The following is a 26,422-nucleotide window of genomic DNA, read 5'->3' on the forward strand; positions in this document are numbered from 1 at the left end:
TTTTGTCTATACGTTGGACATCCATCTTCTTTGGAAAAATGTTCTGTTTGGGTATTTTGCCCATTTTAAAATTGGATTATTTTTTATTTTGCTGTTTAGTTGTATGAGAAACTTGTATATTTTGGGTATTAACCCCTTATCAGATATGTGGCTTGCAAATTTCTATAGGCTGAATTTTCACTTTGTTTATGTTATCTTTTGTTGGGCAGAAGTTTTTTAGTTTGATGTAGTAACATTTGTTGATTTTTGTTTTGGTGCTTTGTTTTGTATCAAATACAAAATATTATTGTCAAGACCAATGTCAAAGAATTTATTCCCCCTGCTCCATGTTTTCTTCTAGGAGTGTACCATGTAGGTGTTATGTTCAACTCTTAATACATTTGAGTTTACTTTTGTATATGTGTAAGGTAAGTGTCCACTTTCATTTTCATGTGACTGTCCAGTTTTCCCAACATTTATTGAAGAGACCATCCTTTCCCCATTATATATTCTTAGCTACTTTGCTGAAAATTAACAGATTATATATGTTTAGGTTTATTTCTGGTTTCTCTGTTCTGTTCCAATGATCTGTGTTTACTTTTGTGCCAATACCAAACTGTTTTGATTACTACAGTACTATAGCTTTGTAATATAACTTGAGATCAGGAAGTTTGACGCATCTAGCTTTGTTCTTCTTAAAGTTGCCTTGGCTACTTGGATTTTTTTGTGTTTCCATACAAAACTTGGGATAAGTTTTTTTTTTCTATTTCTTTGAAAAATGCCATAGGAATTGCACTGAGTCTTTATAATGCTATCATAGAGACATTTTAACAATATCAATTCTTCCATCCATGAGCATAGAGTATCTTTTCAGTTATGTGTGTGTGTGTGTGTGTGTTTATTTCTTTCACCAGTGTTTTATGGTTTTCAGTGTGCAAGTCTTTTACCTCCTTTGTTAAAGTTATTCTCAGGTATTTAATTATTTTTAATGCAATTGTGGATTATTTTCTTTATTTCTTTTGATGATAACTTGTAATTAGTGTATAAAAACACTACAGATTTCTGTACGTCATTTTGTATACTGCTATTTTACTGAATTCATTTATTATTTCAAACTATTTTTAATGCAGTTTTTTTTTTGTTTTCTATATAGAATATCATGTCATCTGGAAAGAGGGACAGTCACTTCTCTTCCAACTGGGATGACTTTAATTACTTTTTCTTACCCAATAGTTGTCACTAAGACTTCTAATACCATGTCAAATAAAACTGAAAAGAGTGGGCATCCTTGTTTTATTCCAGATCTAAGAGGAAAAGCTTTCATTGTTTCACCATTGGGTGTGATATTAACTGTATGCTTATCATCTTTGGCCATTATTATATTGAGATACAATCCCTTTAGACCTACTTTGTTAACAGTTTTATCATGAAATGTTGAATTTTGTCAAATGCTTTTTTGTGTCTATTGAGATGTTCACATAATTTTTATCCCACATTTTAAAATATATGGTATATCGCATTGATTTGCAGATGTTGAAACATCCTTTCATTACTGGGATACATTCATCTAATCATGATATGTAATTTTTTTTTTGTACTTTTAAAATTTGATTTGCTGATCTGTCGTTGAAGATTCTGGCATCTAGTGTCATCTGCTATTGGATTATAATTTTCTTGTAGTGACCTTTTCTGATTTTGGTGTCAGGTATTCTTGGTCTCACAAAATGATTTTTGAAAGTATTTACTCCTGTTCTATTTTTTGGAAAAAGTTACAGAAAGACTGGTATTCGTTCTTCTTTAAATGTTGTTAAAATTTATCAGTGAAACTATATGGTCCTTGAATTTTGTTTGTTGGGAGGTTGTTGATTACTAATTCAATCCCCTTACTAATAATATATCTGTTCAGATTTTCTATTTCTGCATGATTTCATCTTGCTAAGTTGTGTATTTTTAGAAATTTATCCATTTCTTCTAGGTTGTCTTACTTGTTGCACATTATTGTTCATAGTCGTCTCTTATGATCTCTGTATTTCTGTGGTATCAGTTGTAGTGGCTCTTCTTTTATTTATAAATTTACTTATTGAGTCCTCTTTTTTTCCCCCTTGGTAAATGTAGCTAATGGTTTGTCTATTTTGTTTATTTAAAAAAATAAAAACTTTACTTTCATTATCTTTTTAATTGTTTTGTTAGTCTCTGTTTCATTTATCTCCACTCTGATCTTTGTCATTCCTTCCTTCTCCTAACTTTTGCCATAGTTTGTTTTTCTAATTCCTTGAGGTATAAAGTTGGGTTGTTTGAGATTTTTTTTTTTTAATTAATGTAGGCATTTATTGCTATAAACTTCTCTCTTAAAACTGCTTTTGCTTTATCCCATAAGAAAACACAGGGCTTAAACTACATGTTAGAAGAGATAGACCAGAACAGACATATATAGAATATTCCAACAACCAGTAGAACACCTTTTCTTCTCAAGCACACATGAAACAATCTCCAGGAATCATCATGCTAGGCCACAAAACGTCTTAATAAATTTAAGAAGATCAACATCTTATCAAGCATCTTTGTTGACCACAATGGCATGAAACTAGAAATCAATTATAAGAAGAAAAAGGGAAAAAAACCCCAAATATGTGGAGATTAAACAATATGCTTCTGACCAAACAATGAGTCAAGGAAGAAATTAAAAGAAATATCAAGGGGTGATTGGGTGGCTTAGCTGATCAACCAGCTGACCTTAGCTTCCACTCAGGTCATGATCTCAGGTTTGTGAGATAGAGCCCTGAATCGGCCTTTGCACTCAGCAGGGAGTCTGCTCTCCTCCCTCTCCTTTTGTCTCTCCCTATGCCCCACCACCTGCTTGCATGGTCTCTCCCAGTCTTTCTCTAAAAGAGAAATAAATAAATCTTTAAAAAAAATCTAGAAACTTAATTTCTCAGTCACTTTTATAATTTTGTAAGTCTTAGGTATTACAAATGTGAAATAATTGTCTTTTCCTCCCTTCCATCTTTATGGAGGCAAAATGAACTTCCCTCACTTTGAGCTTCAAATCAGAATTCATTTTATAATAGAAATAACCTAATGAATGACTGTTAGCTCCATAGAATGGTTAGGTATTTTAATATCCATAGTAATTTTATGGACAACCATGAAAACTTTGCAACAATTCATAAAATCCTTTTCTAGTCCAAGTATTTTCCAAACTATAATTTGTATTTTTGGGAATGTAATAAACATATACATAAATGCAGTTTTTTGAGTACTTATGAATGCAATAAATTTACTTATTATTGTCCATAGTTCTAACTATTTATAATCTGTACTTCAATGTAAACAAGTATAAGCAATGTCAATAATTTTAGTTCTAATTAATTGTCAATAATTCTGGTTATATAAGAAATGAAAGGCACAAAAATGTGATATTGCTGGTAAATACACTATACATCATCAATTTACACTTACCTTTTCATTTCCATGATATTGTAATAAACACTAATTTTTATTTATTTTTTTATTTTTATTATTTTTTAAAGATTTTATTTATTTATTTGACAGATAGAGATCACAAGTAGGGAGAGAGGCAGGCAGAGAGAGAGAGAGAGGAGGAAGCAGGCTCCCTGCCAAGCAGAGAGCCCAATGCGGGGCTCGATCCCAGGACCCTGGGATCATGACCTGAGCGAAAGGCAGAGGCTTTAACCCACTGAGCCACCCAGGCACCCCTAAACACTAATTTTTAAATAAACCACAAAATGCATCGAGTCCTACAGTAAGTGAGATAAACATAAGCTAAATTAAAACTTTTTCTCACTCATTTATATCAGAAAAGCATCACCTTTTGATATTTAAAGTAACCAGGGATTCAAAAACATATGTATGGACTTCAGTTCTTACTTGATTAATTTTAATCAATTAATTGAAATTTTAGTTCATATGTTTCTGTGTATCATGTAATTGAAATTCTGCTTATATAAACTAGTGACCCTTGACAGCAGCTAGTATGTTTAATTTTATTTACTTAGATTTGCATATTTCTCATGCTGTACAAGAACTTGTTTACATAGTCAAATTCCGTATAAAAATAATTTTAGGTGGTAGAATTTATTTCCATGAAGAATAAAGCAAATTTTAAGTTTAAATATTTATGCTTATAAGTTATTTCTCAAGGAGTCACAGCTGTTAAGTTGAAGATCTAGGCAGCGAAACCATAGTTTCTGAAAACAAACCCAGTCATTTGGCCTCCAGCTAACTTTAAAGGTTTATCACTTTGTTAAATAATTTGCATATAATGTTATTCCTAGAGATGTACTACACAGGTACATTTTTTTAAAATTTTTTTTTAAAGATTTTTATTTATTTATTTGACAGACAGAGATCACAAGTAGGCAGAGAGGCAGGCAGTGAGAGAGAGGGGGAAGCAGGCTCCCGCGGAGCAGAGAGCCCAATGCGGGGCTCGATCCCAGGACACTGGGATCATGACCTGAGCTGAAGGCAGAGGCTTTAACCCACTGAGCCACCCAGGCACCCCGACTACACAGGTACATTAAATGATATTTAAAACAAGCCAAAAATTTTAATAACATCTAGAAACTTTGCCTTTTTGAGAAAATTACCCCCTTAAATATAGAAGTAGATAATAGTTACATGTTTTCTCTCAACCCAGTAATTATTATTATTATTCAGTAATAGCATCATAAAATTTCTACCTCTATTGAAATTTGGTTTCATTATGCAAAGCAAATGCAGCACATATATTTTTCAAAATTTTGAGTACATATAGTGAGCACTTTTGTTTTTATGGTGAGTGAAGATAGCAGAGCCAACATATCTCTTTTATCAAAAACAGCTATTGTCTTTCAGAGATCTGAAGATAAGGATTTAGAAGACTATATGTATCATTGGCACCCCAACATGAATGACAAATGGATATAGCTATGTTTATATGAATGTTATTCTGCTACTAAATACTTTATGCTTTAACTGTTCTCTCAAAAGACAGGGAAAAAAAAACAGTTACCTTTTTAAAATTCTATCTTAATTTTTTGTTGTTGTTATATAGAAACGGATGACACTAGTGATAAGTTAAAAAGAAAGAGCTCCTGTTTCCAAGGTAACCAATCTAAATTAATAGCAGGCCTACAGAACTTCATGTTCAGAATATAATGTAAAAGGTTCAATCTGTAGTTCAGAAATGAAAGCCAAAATTACTATATTTTTGGATTCGTTTGGAAACATTTTTAAATTTCAAAGTTTCAGCTGAGAATTTTAATTTGGATTAGACAGTAATATTTCTTTTCTGAAAGAGAAACATTTTCTTTCTTTTTTTCTTTTAGATAAAGAGAGAGCATTCATGTGCATGAATGGAGCAGGGAGGGACACAGGAAGAAGGAGAGAAAGAGGATCTTAAACAGGGTTTATGGCCAGCACAGAGCCCTATGAGGGGCTCAATCTCACAACCCTGACATCATAACCTGAGCCAAAATCAAGAGATACTTAACCAACTGAGCCATCCAGGTGCCCCAAAGGGGAAATATTTTCTGATTAAATTTCAGATTGATGCAGAAATGCCACTGGTTAATCTCTATAATTTCATTATCTATATACGACAGAATATGATATAAGCATATAGTAATTCTCCAATGAAATATTCTTTTTTTAAAAAATTTCTTTATTTGACAGAGAGATCACAAGCAGGCAGAGAGGCAGGCAGAGAGAAAGGAGGAAGCAGGCTCCCCGCTGAGCAGAGAGCCCAATGCGGGGCTCGATCCCAGGACCCCGAGATCATGACCTGAGCCGAAAGCAGAGGCTTAACCCACTGAGCCACCCAGGCGCCCCTCCAATGAAATATTCTGATGGAGAACTAACCCTTATTGCCCTTAAAGACATTGTGAACTCTCATATGCACACTTTTCTCTTTTCTTTTTTCCTTTTCTTTCCCTTTTCTCTTTCTTTTCTTTTTTTCCTCTTCTTTCTTCTTTGTTTTCTTTCTTCTTTCCTTCCCTTCCTTCTGTCTTTTATTCCACCTTTCTTTTTCTTTCATCTATCTGTTTATGTATCTTTCTACCCAACCACATAGTATGTGTGAGAGAGAACTTGACTGAGTTACTGAGAGAGAACTTAATTTTGCCCATAAAAGTTCATTAAATTGACTGAGGTAACAAAAGGTTAATATGCCTACAATTGTGAGAATTCTTATATCTCTTTCATCCCATTTCATATTTTTTCACTGTTCTGCCGTAAAGCACCACATGTGGTATTTCTTTCTCCTATAGCATTTATTACAGTGCTGAAATAATTGGGATAAGTTCAAATAAATATCACATGCGATGTATTTTAATTATAAACCAAATTTGATCCTTTCATAATATGGATGAATAAATGTAACAATGCGTCTTACAATGTGTGAAGGGCCCTAAAGATCTTACTGTATAACTTGGCTTTTAAAAATTTACTTAATATTTCTAAAATAATATCATTATGTAATGTAATTAAGCTGCAGATTCCATTTTAATTTCTTCTGAAATATTTATGTACTGTTATCATGAATTGCCTGTAACTAATTTAAAGCTAATTGTTAAATTTATTGTTCATTGATGAATTAATTATTAATAGACAATAGACATTCAAATGGCTAAATATTTTTGAAAGAAAAGACATATGAAAACTGCCAAAAAATTCAATATAAACGTGGTAGCCTCTAATGAATAACGCTTTCAGTGAGGGGTGAGGGAGATGATCACTGAGTACTAAGCAAGATATGATTAAAAGATTTAAAGGTTAATAATAGTATCAATTATATCAGATAATATATTTTAAAGTTATGAATGGTGTAAGAATTCATTCTACAAAATATTGCTTGACTTTAAGTATTTAATTTACTTCATTCTTTTGCAATAAAACTATGTTTATACATTTTAAAAATTGACAACAGTAGGTGTTGACAAAGATGGAAATGGAATCTTTTTTTTTTTAAAGATTTTATTTATTTATTTGACAGAGAGAGATCACAAGTAGACAGAGAGGTAGGCAGAGAGAGAGGGAAGCAGGCTCCCTGCTGAGCAGAGAGCCCAATGCGGGACTCGATCCTAGGACCCTGAGATCATGACCTGAGCCAAAGGCAGCGGCTTAACCCACTGAGCCACCCAGGCGCCCTGGAAATGGAATCTTATAAATTGCTGATGGGAGTGTAAAACAGTACCGCTTTTAAAAATTGCTTAGCTGTTTCTTATATTAATTGTATACTTACAATTAATGTGATTTAGCAATTCCACTCTTAGGTGTTTTAGAAAGGGAAATAACAATATATGTTCTGACAAATTCTTGTACAAGAAGGTTCTTAATATCCTAATTTCTGAAAGTCCCAAACTGAAAACAACTGAAATGTCCCTTAATAGGTAAATGAAAAAAATGATTTATCTATACAAAAGAATATGCTTAGCATACAGAAGAATTATTGATTCAGACAAAAAGAATGAATATCGAAAGGTATTATATTGTGAAAAAGAAGCTACTACTGGATCAGAATAGGGGCAGGAGTCTCAGATTGACTCTAAGAGGCATGAGGAAACATTCCAGGTGATGGAAACACTTAACCTGTTGTTTTGGTTGGTAGACACTTGGTGGGTATACAGTCACCAAGTCCTATGGAAGTAAACACATTCTCTGCACTTTATATTGTATAAATTATATATCAACTAAAACTTACAATAAAAAATATCTTCTTTTTAAAAAAGATTTTATTTATTTATTTGACAGAGGGAGGGAGGGAGAGAGAGAGCATACAAGCAGAGGGAAAGGGAGAAACAGACTCCCTGCTGAGCAGGGAGCCTGGTGCAGTGCTAGATCCCAGGACTCTGGGATTGTAACCTGAGCCAAAGGCAGACCCTTAACCAACTGAGCCACCCAGGCTCCCTGAAAAGCTTTTTTTTTTTTTTTTTAAAGATTTATTTATTCATAGAGAGAGCGTGAGAGACCATGAGAAGGGAGAAGGTCAGAGGGAGAAGCAGACTCCCCATGCCCGATGCGGGACTCTATCCCAGGACTCTGGGATCATGACCTGAGCTGAAGGCAGGTTGCTTAACCAACTGAGCCACCCAGGCACCCTCCCGAAAAAGCTTCTAAATTGGAAAATCATGTATCACACCAAATATATGTTTATTTCTGTATACTGATGTATTTTTCAGATTATACATACTTCTGAAATTTTGTTTGTAGAGTGATTCTTCTCGAAGTTACAAAAATGAATTGGGAAACATAATTAAGTAAGACCAGTAAATCAGTATAATACTAGATGAAAAATGTTGAAAAACAGAGCTCCAATTTTAATTTTTCACTTAGATATTAAATTTTATCTGTATATTAGTGAAATTATAACTTTGTTCTCTAATTTTACTTTTTACAAAAATGTATGTAATACTTCAGGCAATGTTCAAAAAGTATTTACCTTGAAAATTATTCACCTTGTATTATTTACCTTGAATTATTGGGAATGTGACTACTTCAAAATTTTCGATTTTGGTATAATATGAATAATTATTGACTAAAAATAAACCAATACAAATAGACCTCTGAAAAAAAGCTCTTGGATTGGGAGGGAGACAAACCATAAATGACTCTTAATCTCACAAAACAAACTGGGGGTTGCTGGGGGGAGGTGGGATTGGGAGAGGGGGAGGGGGCTATGGACATTGGGGAGGGTAAGTGCTATCGTGAGTGCTGTGAAGTGTGTAAACCTGGCGATTCACAGACCTGTACCCCTGGGGATAAAAATACATTATATGTTTATTAAAAAAAAAAAATTGGAAGGGGAGGCGAACCATAAGAGACTATGGACTCTGAAAAACAACCTGAGGGTTTTGAAGGGTCAGGGGTGGGAGGTTGGGGGAACAGGTGGTGGGTAATGGGGAGGGCACGTTTTGCATGGAGCACTGGGTGTTGTGCAAAAAGAATGAATACTGTTACACTGAAAAAATAAATAAAATGAAAAAAAAATAAAAAAAATAAAAATCAGCTGTCTATATTAAAGATACTACTGTTCATTTATATACATAAGATAAATCTAAAATAAAAATAGTATTATCTTCTACTGTCAGAGAGTTATGGGAGACTACAGAAAAGAAAACTTGACTTTCCACCTTGGGAATTAAGATACAGAAGGAAGCCTAGGTGACTCTTGACTGATGCTTGGTGAAAAATATGATATTCTAAAAATTTATATTTATCTATTTTAATATGGGAAATCAATGAGATTGGCAAATAAATTTGTTGCCTTCTGTTCTTATGCAAATAAAATTAAGATCCTTCATAGTGCGTACATTATATATACCTCAATGAGGAACATTAACATGATGTTTTGCTGTGTTTCTTTGGGAAATCTCTCCTGATTTAAAAAAATTTGAGCTTACTTTCAATTTCTGTTTCTCTTAAAAATAAAAGAAGTAACTACTGAAGATACCTTATTGGGATAACAAAGATGTGATGGGATTTCACCCCATATCATCATTTTTTTTTTCTTTCCACAGAAGCTAATAAATGCAGTTGAAAAACATGGTCTCTAAAGTCATAGAGCTTGGCAGTAGTTGTCGGTCAAGTCTGCTGTTTACCATCCTTCTTCCCCAGGAGAGCAGGTTGGTCTAGTCCATGCAATCTCAGCAGGCCTGGGTTTCCATGATAATAATTAATCATAATACTTACATGGCAGTTTGTGTTTAGTACTAAGACCTTTACAAAAATTAACTAATTTTTTCTAATTTATTCTTCCAACATCCCTAAGTGTAAGTTCTTTTATTTTCAGAGATGTCAAGTGACCTGCCTCAAGACATAAATAATAAATATTTCAATAAAATATAATAAAATATATAAACATATAAATAAACATATAAAATATAAATATAAATAAAATATATAAAGATAAAGATAAATATATATATTTCTTTCCATTTCAGAAGGAAATTGTCCATCCCCTTTATAGGCCAAGTATGACAAAATTTAACATTTTTTTTGTTTAATACTCTTTTATCCAAAAGTAAAGCATTTCACGAAACTTCCTTCAAAAAATGAGTATATGCCATCACATTCTGGCCATTTCTTTATATTAAATCATCAATTATGTGCAAAATTTTTTTCCATTTCATAATAAAAACAGAAAAAATAGTCATAGAACTTGACTAATTTCTATATAACTGAAGTAATGTTATTAAGGAATTTTTTTCTCAATTTGTAGATTACAAATAGTAAACAAAAGAACTAATGAATAGACTTACAAAGATATAACAGAGAATCTAATATATGTATTTATCTATTACTCCAGCCACAAACTCTAATGCATAAGGTATATCCTGAATGATGAATAAATTTAACATGATTAAATTCTAATGGGCAAAACTTTATATATATATATTTTATATAATTATGCTATATAAATAACATATATATAAAGTTTATATATATACATATAAATATTTTTATAAGGTGAAGCTAACACTCTGCAGAAAATTTTCAAGTACATTCAATCTAGATATGATATGATAAACATTCTATTTATGTATCTGTGTGCTGACTTAAACTGCTTTTCACCTCCCTTCTTTGCTGGTCTCCCTATTGTTATTGCCAATACATAAAAATAAACAGGAACTTCAGTTCTTGACGGTCCATATGTCTGTTTTTTATTTTCAGCATATCATCCTAATCCTTTCTTTGTAACTTTATTATCATTTTCTGAAGCCAATTGTGATAGGAAACCGCATTTTGGATTTAGGTGGGGAAAAGATTAACAAATACAGAGAAAGCTTTCATGTGGATAATCTGAAAGAGTGAGAAAATAATCAAAGATAGGGAATCTAAATGTGACTGTGACAGTCACATTTTAAGTTATCCTGATTACTACAATGTATTTAAGCCAAAGCAAAGATTTGTATTTGTTCAATTTCACATTTATCATAAATAGCTTTAAGGAAGTTTATTTATCAAGCAATGTCTAAAAGTTTTCTTTCATTTAAATATATTGGGGAAATGAAGAATTAAATTTAAGAAAGAAATTACATAGGTCTATCAAGAAGTCATATTTGAGCATAAATTGAATATGAATTAAATAAATACGGGCTTTATTTTTTAATATGGGAGGGACTCAAGAGGGTTTCTCTAGGTTTTGTTATATCAAGCAACAGGGTATTCCAAACTATACCAATTAGATAAAATTATTTTTAATTAATCCTTTTAAAGCTTTATTTGTAAATAGATTTTATTCTTATTGTATGAGCATGCCCTGCATTCATAGTTACCTAGAGTAAGATAAAATTGGAAATAAATGAATATGAATATGATAGCAGGGATCCATAAAAAGGTTAAATGAATTTGAGTCATTAATACAAAGAAGTGAAGTGGTTGCCCTCTTCCTTAGAATGATATTATGATAACAAACTGCAGCATTGATATGGTAATAAGAATACAAATTAATATTTATGAATCACTATGTGCCAGAAGTTTTTCTATTTCATATGTATTAACTGTTTATCTTTCCAGTTTTATTGAGACATAATTGACATATAACATTCTTTCAGTTTAGTATACAAATAATGATTTTATATATACACATATTGTAAAAAAATTAACACAGTAAGTTTAGTTAACATCCATTACCTCACAGTTACAATTATTGTGTGCGTGTGACAAAAGCTTTTAAGTTCTACTCTCTTAGCAACTTTGAAATACAAAATACAGTGCTGTTAACTATAATCAAAATTCTGTACACTATATCCCCTGGACCTATTTATCTAATAATTGGAAGTTTGACTTTTGGCAACTTTTACCTAATTCCACCACTCCACACCCACCACATTTGACAACTGCTGATCTGTTCTCTGTTTCCATGAATTGTTTAGAATTTACATGTAAGTAAAATTCTACAGTATTTGTCTTTGATTTTTTTTTTTCACTTAGCATAATGCCCTCAAGGGACAACAATCTATGTTGTCCCAAATGGCAGGATTTCCTCCTTCTGTTTTATACAATAAACCATCATATATATATATATATATATGTGTGTATATATATATATATGATGGTATATAGTAGATATAGAAATAGATATAAATATAGAAATAGATTTTTTTAACTTTATCTATTTAGTGGACACTTAGGTTGTTTCCATGTCTTTCCTACTGCAAATTGCCTACTAGAATAAATATGAGGATATAGATATCTCCTTGACAAAGTGGTTTTGTCTTCTTTGACTATATACCCAGAAATGGAACTGCTGGATCATATGGTAGTTGTATTAATTTTTGAGGAACTTCCATACATTAACAAAAACTTTATTAACAAATAATGTATTATTAGCCCTAGGGATACAGGTCTGTGAATCACCAGGTTTACACACTTCACAGCACTCACCATAGCACCTACCCTTCCCACTGGCTTCCATACTTCTGTGCACTGTGGCTACACCAATTTACATTACTACCCACAATGCACAGGATTCCCTTTTCTCCACACCCTTGACAATATTTGTTACCTCTGGTCTTTTTAATGGCAGCCATTCTAAAAGGTGTGAGGTGATATCTTAATGTGGTTTTGATTTGCATTTCCCCGATGATTAGTGATGTTTTGCCCTTTATGTACCTGTTGTTCATTTATAGGTCTTCTTTGGAAAAATGTGTCTTTAGCTCCTCTGTGCTTCTTTTTTTTTCCATTAAGTTGTGTGTGTGTGTGTGTGTGTGTGTGTGTGTGTGTTTAGCAAATTATAAGAGTTATGTATTTTTATATTAATGCCTCAGATACATGATTTGGAAATGTTTTCCTCCCATTCTGTTGGTTGCCAATTCATTTTGTTGATGGTTTCTTTTGTTGTGCAAAAATTTTTTGTTTGTTATAGTCCTGCTTGTCCATTTTTAATGTTGTTGCCTTTGCTTTTGGTGTCAAATCCAAAAAAATCATTGCCAAGTCCAATGTAAAACTTACCCCCTATGTTTTCTTCTAGGAGTTTAATGGTTTCGGATCTTACATTGAAGTCTTCAACCCATTTTGAATTTTTTTCTGCATATGATATAAAATAGGGGATCTAGTATCATTCTTTTGAATGTAGTTGTCTCATTTTTCCAATAAACTATTTGAAGAGACTTTCCTTTCCCATTGTATATTCTTGGCTGCCTTGGAGGATACAACTCTTTCTTTTTAATTTTCATAATAATCTAAAAAGTATTACTGTCTTCACCCTCACTTTAAAAATAAAGAAACATGGGCATAGAAATATTGACTAACTTGCTTAATATCTTAACAACATCTAGGATATAGTAAAATAAGGCTTTAAGTCCATGAAGTTCAGTGTGAGTCTGTCTTACCACTATGATGCATCAATTCCCATTCCTTGGTTTTATCATTTCTTTATAAGGTGTTATGTTTTCCTTTATTAACAAATAAATCTTTCTCTGACCCACTTTCAACAAAGTCTTATAATCCTATGTATGTATTTAATGGCTTCCAATGTATTTTGTGCTAGTGCTTTCCAAAGGACGCTTACCACATGACCTCTACTATCTAAGCCCAGCCCAGCATTTCAGACTTGTATCTCGATACTTTCTTCTACACATATTATGCTCTAGTCATTCTGGACTACTCTGTGTTCCAAAAATGGATCAATATGACTACTCAAAACATGCGTTCATGATATTCTTTCAGTCTATCATGTCTGTTTCCATTTGGCTTACCAAAACATAACTTACTACTTAACTTAGCACAAATGTCATTCCTCTGAATTTTTTCTAGACAACTGTGTTAGATTTAGTTGTTCCCTTTCTGATTCTAGTCTTTCATTTTATATCTTTTTTTTAAGATTTTATTTATTTATTTGACAGACAGAGATCACAAGTAGGCAGAGAGAGAGAAGCAGGCTCCCTGCTGAGCAGAGAGCCTGATGCGGGGCTCGAGCCCAGGACCCTAAGATCATGACCTGAGCCGAAGGCAGAGGCTTAACCCACTGAGCCACCCAGGCAACCCTCATCTTATATCTTTATTATTATACTTGTTTTATTCTTCTTTGTTGATCATAATTTGATCTTTAAATCTCTAAATTCTTAAGAGAATCAAATATCCTTGGTGTTTTTACTTTGTGGCCTTGGAACGAATTTAATGTATCACCAACCACAAATAGTTGGACCCTAAATTGTACGCTCAAGTCATGCTTTTTTCAGGAGTACTCACTGCCCAGGGGTTATGGGAAGAAGACAGCAAGAATGAATTGCCCTCCAGTTCAATCCAACTCACAGCATTTTCTCAGGGATATACTAGAACATCCGAGTTCTAGTTCTTCACTGATAATAGGGTGAATACAATTTTTCAAAAGCAACATGGACATATGCTCTGATGAAGGAAATCAAGAGTACAGACTGGTATCTCAGGGTTAGTAGCCTAAAGGAAGCCAGTGGGTTCCATTGTGTGAAACTCAAGAGTCAGGAAAGCTGCACCATTATGTTGTGAAAATATATATTTTCTCATTTTATACATTCAACACTGTTTTAATAAAAGCACATTCAGATATTGTGAAACCTTAAAAATATTCTAAAACGTGCATTAGAACATAAAATGTATAATATTGGCCAAGAATGTACTTAAAAAGAAAAATAAGAAATTGATACAATTCATTAAAATAACTGACTATATGATGGTGTCCAGGAAACAAATAGATCAGAGGAAGTACAGGGAAAATGTGAAGACTCATGAATATATAAACATGTAGGCTATGATTCAGGTCACATTTCTAATTATAGTCAGTTCTGCTATAATGCCTGTTTTTACATGACTTTGTTCCAATACAATTGATGTATCATGGAAAAAAAAAAATATAATGTAAATTTCTGTTTGCTCTTGTGTAATTTCATCCTAGAAAAGCACTAAACGAATGCAGCCAACTGCACCCAGCAAAGTGGAGCCTCACAGGAATATACAAAACATGCTCACATATACATTTCAATTACCAGCTACTTTAGTTCATTGTGTACATTAGTGAGCCACACCCAAGTACATCTGGTGTTGTTATTTTCTCCTCCTTCTACCAATTAATTACTCATAAGCTGTAACCCTTTCAATGCTCACTTCTACAAACGGTTTTTACTTTCTAGATTATCATATTTACTACAGTTTTTACATGCTTGTTAACTACTTAATACATATAAAACTGAGTCACTGTTTTTCCTTAGGTTCTTATTTTTTTTTGTTTTCTGTGTGTTACTGATGAGGTTTTTTTAGTATGTTTACCCATTTTTCCAGTAAAATTGCATTCTATTAAACAATTATGCATACCATAATGATTTTTAGGAATGCATATGTTGTGTTATAGTGGAACCGAATGCAAATTGTCCAGGGAAATTAGTTATTGATTCTAAAAACAGATTTCTGAATCATGTTGTAGGCAACATTATTCAAGGAAAATACTCATGACTAAAGTATTAAATAAAAAGGAAACAAAACTTTTTTTTTCTGGTGAGAACACTTAAAATCTACTCTCTTAGTAAATTTGAAGTGTACATTATTATCAACCATCTTCACTATACTGTACATTAGCTCTCCAGAACTTATTGGTCTTATAACTGGGAATTTGTAACTTTTGATCAATATCACCCCTTTCCTCCCAGTCCCTGGTAACTGCCATTCTACTGTGTGTTACTGAGCATTTGATGGTTTTCTTTAAATTTTATATATGAGTAAAATCAAGCAATATTTGTCTTTCTGTATCTAGTTTTTTTCACTTAACATAAGTCCATTCAGGTTCATCTAAAGCATTCACACGAATGGAACTGGTAACCATGGGAGGTGTTGTGTTAGTTTATACAAGATTTTTCCTCAGAGCTTATTTTGTGCCATGAAAATAGCAACTAAATGCAGCAGCCCAAAAGAAATACAGTACAGACATGAGCCCTTGGTGTTTTTCCTGTTGTCGGATTAGACCATCTAATTTGGCTTGAGAATGTCCAATGAATAATGCTTCCAGATTTTGAGAACTTTGTGTGTTCCCTTGGTGAATTCTCTCCCCATCTATTTGGGATATGTGTATTTCTTTTCCTCTTCTAGTGATTACCTTAAGTTTTCAGAAGAAACCCATATTTTATACTGTATAATCAAGTTATTTTTATCACCATGAAACGTGAGAAAATTAACAAAACTAATTTCTCCCTCTCACTATCCCCCCACCTCCACCCCACCAAAGCCAAATTCCTGTTGGCAAGTTTTGGGATCACAGGAGGACCACAGTGTGATCTTTGTAATCCCCATCATTCTAGCTGCCCCCCAAACACTCAGCACTCATTTGTTGGAATCTTATGCCATTTCAATCCATGGAATCTTTCCATGGCATTCATTTGTTTTCCTTTTCAATCTTAGAAATGAAAAAGACGTATCCCACCTCTTTTTTTTCTGGAAAAGTAATATAAAAATAATTTTTCATATAAGATTAAATTTAAAAAGCAGTATTTTCTGTGAAACTATTGAATACTGGGTCTCCTGGGTGTCTCAGTTGGTTAAGTGTCTGCCTTTTGCTCAGGTCATGATCCCAGGACCCTGCAGTCTATCCTGCAGTGGGCTCCTAGTTCAGTGTGTGTGTGTGGCGGGGGGAGTGTCTACTTCTTCCTCTACTTCTGCCCCTGCTCCCTGCTTGTGTCCTTTCTCTCTCTCTCTCAAATAAATATATCTTTTAAAAAAATCCATTAAATACTAAAAGTTAAATCTTCCATTTCTGGAGCAATTTGATTGCCTCCATGTAGTGCAAAGACTACTAAGATTAAGAGGTTTGTTTCTTTCATCCTTGTTGACTTCTCACCCACACACAAGTCAAAATACTAACCCTGAATCAAAAGTGCTTATCCTTCTAAAGTTATCTAAGCTCATTCTCTGGAGCTTTTTAAAAACAGCAGATAAAGGAAAAATAAAAGATCACAAGGTAAAATTCTGTAGAGCATCTTCCTTCACTAAAATGGGTTTCTATAAACTCCTTGTTCAAAATGTCAACAACAAAGCTCTGTGTTCTTTATTCTTTACTGATTACCCTGAAACACGCTGTGACCTCTGAAACAAGCTTTTTATTTCAGGAACACTAATTCTATTATATATACTATTATATACTGCTTAATTGTAAAAAAAAAATTATCTATGTAGATTTTTTGTCTAACACTAACGTATTTGTTTGCTTTTGCTTTACTAACTGTGCTGGAAACATTCCTCCTAACTACAAGTCCTCTAAAAAGGATATTGATGTCTTCCTTCCACTATCACCTGATCTCTTTTTTAAATTTTCTTCATAAATTATGCATAAGATTTATAGTTCTAATATAAGTAATTATAAGTAATATAATCTAATATAAGTAGATTGTAAATATCTTTATCATTTTTTCTCTCTCAGAAATTAATGCAATCACCACAGGGAATGAGGAATTGCAATGCAATTTAATTTTGCACAAATTTTGTATGTATCTGTAACCTCAAACCATAACATAGAAAAAAGGGCTATTAAAAATAAAGATCAATATAAGATATGAAAAGATGTCAGGAGAACTATAACTCCACGAATTGTTCTCCACAATAAAGAGTACATTTGAGGGAAGTTTATGAGGGGGAAATTTTGTTGCAGTTAATGGGTGAATAGAGTAAACAGAAATCCGCTTGCATTCACTCCTCTCTTCAACCTAAATATCCACAGTTTTCATCTTATGTCTTTTGCACCATTACAGTGATGGGTAAGTTGGGAACAGGTAACTTCTCTTTTCAGTTTCATAGGCCAAAGGCTGGAAGGAATTGTGGGCCCTAGAGGTTATATTTAATGGCTTAAACTCGGAAAACTCATTAGTATCTGGATGCCATTGAGATGATGAGGTTTTGATCTTGAGTTCGTGTTCTTATATGATGGAATCTTAATGTATCTATCAGAGAAATAAAACCACTAGTAATACTCTTTATATATAAAGAAAATTATTTCATGGGATTGACTTAATTGGTTGTAAGTGCTGAATAGACAAGTCCAGAATCCACAGGGAAGGCTGAAATTCTCAGGCACAGAGTTGATGCTGCAGTCCACAGGCAGAATTTCATCTTCAGGCAAACCTCCATTCTGCTTTTAAGGCCTATCGGTTGGCTGAATCAGACCCAACCAAATTATCTAAAATAATTTTTACATAAAGTCAACTGATTGTAGACATTAATCACATCTTTTTGTGATAAGTTACCAGGAACACTGTGTTATTGTCTAATCAATGTCTATGGATTATAACCCAGCCAAATTTACACATAAAACTGACCATCACCTTTGAGAATTTTAGGAGGAACTTACTACATTTTTTTTTTTTATGTGAGAAGGGCTTTAATCTTCAGGAGCCGGAGGACAGACTGTGACAGACGAACCCTAAGGTGACCACAAATGTTCCTGACCTTCCAGTATACATTTGCTTTTATAAGCTGCTTCTCAAGAAGTGTTGGCAAGAATTCTGACTTGCTCCTAACCAACAGAATACAGTCAAGGCAATAGAATAATTCTTATCATTATGTTGTGTAAGACTGCTTAGACTCTCGCATCATACAATTTTCTAATATTGCAAATATGATGGGGAAAACTGTGGTCTATCTCATTGTTGCCTTAAATATTATCTTTTCTATTCCTAAGGATTTCAGAATTTCTTCACAGATTTACTGTCATTCAAGTTTCCATTCCTAAATGTTACCTATCCATATTATTATCAGTGTTTCTATTGTGTTTCTGGGTGATTTACAGAAATCCTTCTTTCCTCTCTCCCTTCCTTCCTACCTTCCTTCTTTCGTTCCTTCCTTTGTCTTTTTTCTATTTTATTTATTTATTTTTCATGGAGAGAGAGAGAAAGAGCACAAGCAGAAGAGCAGTAGGTAGAGGGTGAAGCAGTTTCCCTGCTGAACAAGGAGCCCAATGTGGAACTCGATCTCAGGACCCTGGGCTCATGACCTGAGCAAAAGGCAGGGCCTTACCTGACTGACCCACCCAGCCATCCCTACACAAATTTCTTAAATCACCTTTATCATGGTTTTTATTTATTCTCTATTAAAAGTACCATTTTATAAGCCATTACTGGTCTGTTGAGTTTATGTGGTCATTCTTTGTACAGATATCTGTGATTTTGATGAAATCAAATGAATCCTATTTCTTTTGTTCTTTATGAATATATTCATTTATTTGTTTAGCCTTGTACTAGTGCTCTTTTTGAAATTCTCCACAGTATGAGGCTGAATATATTCTAAATAGTTACATAGTTAATACTAATAGCTACATTAATTTTACCTTTCACATTTAGATCTTTAATGATCTGAATTCCATATCTATACAATACATATTACAAAATTTTCAATTGAAATCTACTTTTATCTTCTCTAAATGAGAGTTCTCTCTAACACCAGATACAAAATCCTTAATTTGCTTATCTATATAATGTCAAGTCTTTAAAAACACATTATTTGGTCTCTGAGTTATCAATTCTATTTCATTGGTCATCGTTTTCATTCCTTGTTTGTTTCTTTCTATTACCATTACTATTATTATTATTACTATTAATATACCTTTTAAATGGACATACCTCTTAAAAGACATACCTCTTCCCACATCTTGCATTTTGAAAAAATTGGTTTAACTTCTTATAGACCTTTATTATTCCAGTGAATTTTAAAGTAGTGTTGTAAGTCCTGGTTCTGGTTATTTTGTACTTATTTTTTTTTAAAGATTTTATTTATTTGACAGAGATCACAAGTAGGCAGAGAGGCAGGCAGAGAGAGAAAGGAAGGGAAGCAGGCTCCCCGCCAAGTGGAGAGCCCGATGTGCTCGATCCCAGGACCCTGAGATCATGACCTGAGCCGAAGGAAGAGGCTTTAACTCACGGAGTCACCCAGGCGCCCCTGTACTTATTTTTTAAACATGATTTAAGTTTGGTCATAGTTCTGCATTCTTTTTTTATGTTTTCTATTCTTCTCATACAAATATTAATATGAGATGGTGTTATATTGTAGGATTTATTTGATTTAATTTAAGAGTTCTAATTTACTAGCAAAAAGCATTGCTACTAATCTTAGCAAATAACTTGTGGTTATTTTCCTTTATATTATCTCAGTCATTAGTGTATTCACTTGTTTCATTACTTCCCAGATTCCATATGCACATACACATGCACACATACACACAGCACAGTGCTAAGGTATTGTGAAAATATTTGCAAAGACTGGTTTAGGGTTTGTTTGCCAAGAGTTTTGGGTATTTTAGTGATTCTAGAGTAGTTTGGATATTAAGTACTTACTTCATAACATAGACAATATACATTGAAAATTCATACCTATACATGATATTAGACTAAAGGTTTTTATTTTGAGCAGGTTGCTCAGCATTTTAAATATTGATCCACAGTGCTGAACATTTTATGATAACTGACATATATTATTTTATGGTTGAGTATCATTTCTAAACATTATTCATAATAAGGAAGCCATTACATTGTAAGAAAATCGCAGACAGATCCTAGTTCCTAAGCACTCCTTCCATTCTGGAAGAAGGTCTACTTTGTTTCTTTCATAGCTGGTCTACTCCTCAGCCTGCAAACTGGACATGTTCAGCAGGTTTCCTTGTGACTTCCTCCACCTATTTCCTACCCCCATCACTGTGTCATGAAGTACATACTGCATACTATCAAGTATAAATTTTTGGATCTGCTATGAATTATAGATGTTTCTCTGTTATTTATCAGCTATTATTCAGAGATTGTGTTTGTCTCTCTTCAGTGCATGTGAATTAGTCTATTCAAATGAGATGTGCCCTTATATTCCCATCTTTCCTGGAGATCAACAATCAAGTATTTTTTATAACATTGTTTTGAACACTTCATCCTCAACATAAAAGGTATCTGCATAAAAAGCGTTACTGCTAACCTAACCCATGTAGTTGAAACTGTGCATTATTCTGCAGCTCTATGACTCTCTTTAATAAAAGTGTTGCTTGTCTTCTGTGATCTCTAACAAAATCTACTTTTTCTCATAAATTTGAATTAGGTTGTTTTAAGTGACCTTTGCAGAAAGTTAATTTTCACTGGGATCTGAACTAAAACTCACTCCTTCAATTTTATACAACTGTTTAAAGTGTATATGATTACATTTCTGCTCAAAGTAGGTAATGCAGTATTCTTGTGTAAAATGAAATGGAATTTTCTTCAGGACTGCATGTATGTCTTGTGTGGAATTTACATTTATTTTTACATGGCTATGCCAAAAAAAAAAACACAAAACAAACAAACAAAACAAAACAAAGCAAAACTCTTCTAATAAATGTAGAAAGCTTAGAATGGCAGGACCATGTTTATAAAAGAAATTTCTATGTGTTTTCCGTTAGCCAAAAGCAGGTGATGAGTATTTTTTTGGAACCAGAAAAAAATTAGATAGATAGATGATAGATGGATGATAGATAAAATCAATGATAAAACAAGCAAAATGAAATAAAATGCATTTCAGAGCATAACACTAGTAGATAACAATAATTGTTACATGTTTTTGCCAAATTCAGTTATAAATCTTTTATAGGAGTTGACTCACTTAACTCTCAGAACCACTATATGGAATAGAGATAGTTGATACCATTATTTTACAAATGAGGTAATGAAGGCATGGAGAAGGAAGTGATTTATCCAAAACCATACACGTAGTAAGGGGTGGGCATAATTTTAGGATACAAAGGACCTAACTCCAGAGTTCACACTTTTAATCACTACCTAATAGGTTTGTTCACCATAAAGTCATTACCTCCAGGGTGTTTGGAATTTGGAGAAAACTAAAATTAGGGTTCTTTTATCATAAATGTTAAATTATCTGTGTTTCATAGTTATGGATGATATGCTTGTCCCACAACAAAGATGAAGTCATAGCACTGTCATTCTGTTGTCCCTGCTTATTTCTTTTTTTCAGTGTTTCAACATTAGATGTCTCACATAATATAGATTTCCATTCCATCATGTATATTCTAATTATCCCATAGCTAGTTAGTGAAATAAAACTAATTTGAGAATACTCCACCTAATTAGCAGTTTTTGCCCTATGCCATACATGGCAAGTGATGTTGCCATTTATTCTAAAGTATAAATATTGAAAACTGTGATTATCTTTTAAGCAGTAATATATATTTAATATATATGTAAATGAACTCTGAGTAAAACATGTTGTATTAAACTTGTTTCTCTCCCTGATGTGCACTAGCGCTGGCTCTGATTATGAGCATCCCCAGGATGTTTGACTTGCCCACTCCCACCCCACCCCCCAGTAATTCTTCTGCTCAGTAAAGATCTCTCCTAAAGGTTTTCAAGAATTCTTGTATTTATAGGCATTAAAATAGTAAAAGGTTATCTCAGTTAGATACACTTATCTATTTCATTGTTAAGAAATGAATGAAAGTAAGCAATAAGGTTGCATTTTCTAGATGTAGAATTTCTTCATAGGTTGCAGCAAAGCCAAATTCTAGCATATTGTTTTTTGTACAAAAGAGACCAGGAATCATCAATATCTCTGTTTCTAAATAAAATTTGGAATAATGCACAATATTTAAAAAAATCATCTCCCTTTTGATTTACTTGGAAAATTCTGATTCCATGGATAATTACCTGCTATTATATGTTGGACTCATTCAATCTATTATCCTCTTTTGTAGATAGAGGGCAAGCTGATTTACAATTTCAAATGATTTCCCAGGTTAAGGAAGCTAATCAACTGAAAGCCAACTATTTTGTGGTTAAATATCTGCAGTCAAATGATTGTATTTGTCCTGTGAAATGGGTTATTTCCTTCTTTATTTTCTCTGTTTCTTGATACCAGGAAACCTCTTTGGTTAGGTATTTTCACTTACTCAAATGTACCTTCAGTTGAGATGTTTACTATGGTCAAAATTAGTTATGTCTTAAGTATACTAATTTTCTGGAATACTGGCTTTGAAAAATAAAGCATATACTATATAGATATATATTTCTTTCAGTAGAAGAATGGAGTTAATTAAACTTGCCAAAAAAAAAATCCACACTTTTTTTGTGTGTGAATTTACATACTAGTGGTCAAATAAATGTTTTCTCTATAAAATAACAAGATTTTAGTTTTACTCCTGCTCAGAGCTTTCCAGTTGTGTCAGGATAACTTTTGGCCATAAATATACCTAGTACTGGAGAGGTGATCTTGGACTTCCTATTGAGCTATATTTAGCATACTTTTTTTCAGAAAGATAAAATGAGGGGGGAATGTTATGTCCTTTTTATTTTTATTTTTTCCAACTCACAATAGAAGGTCAAGCACATAGCAGGTATCTGCCTTAAAAAGACTGAAGGATGGGGTGCCTGGGTGGCTCAATGGGTTGAGCCTCTGCCTTCGGCTCAGGTCATGGACTCAGGGTCCTGGGATCCAGCCCCGCATCGGGCTCTCTGCTCAGAAGGGAGCCTGCTTCCTTCCCCTCTCTCTGCCTACTTGTGATCTCTCTCTGTCAAATAAAAAAAATAAAAATAAAAAAAAATTAAAAAAGACTGAAGGAGGAGGAGTCAAGATGGTGGAGGAGTAGCAAGCTGAGATGACATCAGGTTGCAGGAGTTCAGTTAGATAGTTATCAAACCATTCCAAACACCACAAATCCAACAGGAGATCGAAGATAAGAAGAGCAGCAATTATAGAAACAGAAAATAGACCACTTTCTGAAAGATCAACAAGAATATCCAGCCAAGAGCAAGCTCATTGATCAAGAAGAACAGCAGAATTCCAGAGGAGGGAAAAGAAAAGCATGGAATTTATGGCTTTTCCCTCATGATTCTTTAGTCTTACAAAGTTAATTAAATTTTTTAAATTTTATTTATTTTTTTCTTTTTTTCCTTTTATTCTAATTTTTTAAATTTTCTCTTTCCTCTTTTAATGTTTTTTAACTAGTTTATCTCAACAATACCTTTCTTAAAAAAATCTTTTTGAACTTTTTACCCTCTTTCTTCTCTCCCACAATTTGGGGTCTCTTCTGATTTAGTTAACACAATATTATCTGGGGTCTTTGCCACCCGTTTAATATTGTATTCTCTTGTTCATATATTCTTATCTGGATAAAATGACAAGGCAGGAAAAACTCACACACACAAAAAAAAAAAAAAAGGAAAAAAAGAAAAGAAAAAGAAGCAATACTGAAAGCTAGGGACCTAATCAATACAGACATTGGTAATATGTCAGATCTAGAGTTCAGAATGATGATTCTCAAGGTGTTAGCCGGGCTCAAAAATTGCACGGAAGATGTTAGAGAAACACTGTATGGAGAAATAAAAGCCCTTTCTGGAGAAATAAAAGAACTAATATCTAACCAAACTGAAAATAAAAAAGCTACTAATGAGTTGCAATAAAAAATGAAGGCTCTTACTGTTAGGATAAATGAGGCAGAAGAGAGAATTATGATAGAGAAGACCAAATGATGGACAATAAAGAAGCTGAGCAAAAGAGAGACAAACAACTACTGGACCATGAGGGTAAATTTGAGAGATAAGTGATACCATAAGACAAAACAATATTAGGATACTTGGGATTCCAGAAGAAGAAGACAGAGGGAGCAGAGCAGAAGATATATTGGAGTGAATTATTGCAGAGAGTTTCTCTAATATTGCAAAGGGAACAAACATCAAAATCCAGGAGGGCAGAGAACCCCCCTCAAAATCAATAAGAATAGGTCCACACACTGTCATCTACTAGAAAAACTTAAAAAGTCTTAGTGACAAAAAGAAAATCCTGAAAGCAGCCTGGGAAAAATGTCTGTAACTATAATAAGAGATGAGGAAGGCCACTATATCATACTCAAAGGGTCTGTGCAACAAGAAGATCTAACAATTTTAATATCTATGCCCCTAACATAGAAGCAGCTAACTATATAAACCAATTAATAAAAAAATCAAAGAAACACATCAACAATAATACAGTAATATAGGGGACTTTAACACCCCCTCACTGAAATGAACAGAATATCCAAGCAAGAGATCAACAAGGATATAAAGTCCTTAAATGACACACTAGACCAGATGGACATCACAGGTATATTCAGAACATTCCATCCCAAAGCAACAGAATACACACACTCTTCTCTAGTGCACATGGAACATTCTCCAGAATAGATCACATCCTGGGTCACAAATCAGGTCTCAACTGGTACCAAAAGATTGGGATCATTCCCTGCATATTTTCAGACCACAATGCTTTGAAGCTAGAACTCAATCACAAGAGGAAAGAACCCAAAAATATGGAGGCTAAAGTTCATCCTACTAAAGAAGAATGGGTCAACCAGGAAATTAAAGAAGAATTGAAAACATTCATGAAAACAAATGATAATGAAAACACAACAGTTCAAAATCTGTGGGACACAGCAAAGGCAGTCCTGGGAGGAAAATATTTAGTGATAGAAGCCTTTCTCAAGAAACAAGAAAGTCTCAAATACACAACCTAACCCTACTCCTAAAGGAGTTGGAGAAAAAACAGCAAAGAAAGCCTAAACCCAGCAGAAGAGAAATAATAAAGATCAGAGCAGAAATCAATGAAATAGAAACAAACAAACAAAAAAAAACCCAAAACAAAAAACAAACAAACAAACAAACAAAAAACACACAAAAAAACACAAAAACCTAAACAACAACAAAGGAAATAGTCATCAAAACCAAAAGACAACTGACAGAATGGAAGATATTTGCAAATGACATATCAGATAAAGGGCTAGTATCCCAAATCTATAAATAGCTTAGAAAACTCAACACCCAAAGAACAAATAATCCAATCAAGAAATGGGCAGAGGACATGAACAGACATTTCTGCAAAGAAGACATCTGGGTGGCCAACAGACACATGAAAAAGTGTTCCATATCACTAGGCATCAGGGAAATACAAATCAAAACCACAATGAGATACCACCTCACACCAGTCAGAATGGCTAAAATTAACAAGTCAGGAAATGACAGATGGTGGTGAGGATGCGGAGAAAGGGGAACCCTCCAACACTGTTGGTGGGAATGCAAGCTGGTGCAACCACTCTGGAAAACAACATGGAAGTTCCTCAATACGTTGAAAATAGAGCTACACTATGACTCAGCAATCGCACTACTGGGTTTTTACCCTAAAGATACAAATGTAGTGATCCAAAGGGCATATGCATCTGAATGTTTATAGCAGCAATGTCCACAATAGCCAAACTATGGAAAGAACCTAGATGTCCATTAACAGATGAATGGATAAAGAAGATGTGGAGATAGATATATATATATATATATATATATATATATATATATATATATATATATATATAATGGAATACTATGCAGACATTAAAAGAAATGAAATCTTGCCTTTTGCAATGACGTGGATGGAACTAGAGGATATTATGCTGAGCAAAATAAGTCAATCAGAGAAAGACAATTATCATATGATCTCCCTGATA

The sequence above is a fragment of the Meles meles genome, chromosome 5 (assembly GCF_922984935.1).
Source record: "Meles meles chromosome 5, mMelMel3.1 paternal haplotype, whole genome shotgun sequence".
Taxonomy (NCBI): domain Eukaryota; kingdom Metazoa; phylum Chordata; class Mammalia; order Carnivora; family Mustelidae; genus Meles; species Meles meles.